This window comes from Suricata suricatta, chromosome 12, assembly GCF_006229205.1.
Source record: "Suricata suricatta isolate VVHF042 chromosome 12, meerkat_22Aug2017_6uvM2_HiC, whole genome shotgun sequence".
Lineage (NCBI taxonomy): Eukaryota > Metazoa > Chordata > Mammalia > Carnivora > Herpestidae > Suricata > Suricata suricatta.
The window spans coordinates 1,825,738-1,826,977 of NC_043711.1; the positions used below are offsets into that span (position 1 = coordinate 1,825,738).

Below are 1,240 nucleotides of genomic sequence, written 5' to 3' on the forward strand. Positions count from 1 at the left end.
ACCGCTGAATGGGGGCTGAGGGACTCCCTGAAAGCAGTTTGATGACGGGCATCCCATTTCTAACTTTTTCCTTGGAACAAAAGGATCGATCCTAAAAACCACTGTTGCAACAGGAACAGGCTGGTTCCAAAGGGACTTGGTCCAAAGGCCCGCACAGTTCCAGGTAGAAACAGTCTGCATCCCCACAGAAGTCAGACTGAAGGTTTGATAGATGGAGGCAGAGGCGAGAGGAAAGACAGAGACCAAGTTATGGAGCCAAGAAGGCTAGGAGCCGGAATCCAGAGACGAAGCGGCGTCAGGATGTGGAGAAACTGGAACCCTGTGCTGGGCTGGTGGGGATTGAACTTGGGCAGCTGACGTGGAGAAACGTTCGGTGGCTCCTCAAAAAGGGAAACAGAATTCCAGTGTGACCTGAGTGTTCCGGTCCTGCCTGAACTGACACAGACACTCAGATGTGTGCCCACGAATGGAGGGTGCAAAACCGTGCAGACCCCGCAAAAGAGGGAACCGTGCCCAGTGTCCCCCAGTGCGTGGATGGGGGAACGGGGAGCGGCACACACACGGGACGGACGGCTGCTCAGTCCCAGAAGGAAGGAAGCACGGACACATGCACGTGAACGGATCGTGAAAATATTATACCACGTGGAGGATACCAGACACACCAGGCCACACAGTGTGAGTCCACTTACACAAAAGAGGCAGAGGAGGCAAATCCACGGAGACATAAAATATTTCAAAAGTGCCCAGGGGGTAAGATTTTATTGCTATCTGGCCTTTAAATTGGTTTTGGAAAATGGAGATAAAAGTCACATACCATTGGGCTCACATTTTTATTTTTATTTTATTTTTTAATGTGTTTTTAAAAAATTTTTTAAATCTTTTTATTTATTTTTGAGAGAGAGAGAGAGAGAGAGACAGCGTGAGCAGGGGAGGGTCAGGGAGAGAAGGAGTCACAGGATTTGAAGACAGGCTCAAGGCTCTGAACTAGCGGTCAGCACAGAGCCTGTTGCGAGGCTCGAACCCACGAACAGTGAGATCGTGACCTGAGCCGATATCGGACGCTTTAACCGACTGAGCCCCCCGGCGCCCCCGGGGTCACATTTTTAAAAACAGAAGTCAGTCTTCCTTTCCCCCCCCTTTTTGTATGTTCTCAGAGCTGCCCCACGTCAATGCACCACCCAAGGCAGGAAATGGAGCCTTTTACAATCCTCATTCCCGGTGACTGATTACAAACTGGATC

General features: G+C 50.3%; 1 protein-coding gene across 1 annotated transcript in view; it reads left to right on the plus strand.

Moving 5' to 3' along the window:
• The window catches only part of LOC115274639 (zinc finger protein 669-like), a 160,743-nt gene that overhangs the window by 126,088 nt on the left and 33,415 nt on the right, over nucleotides 1–1,240 (plus strand). The window lies entirely within an intron of this gene.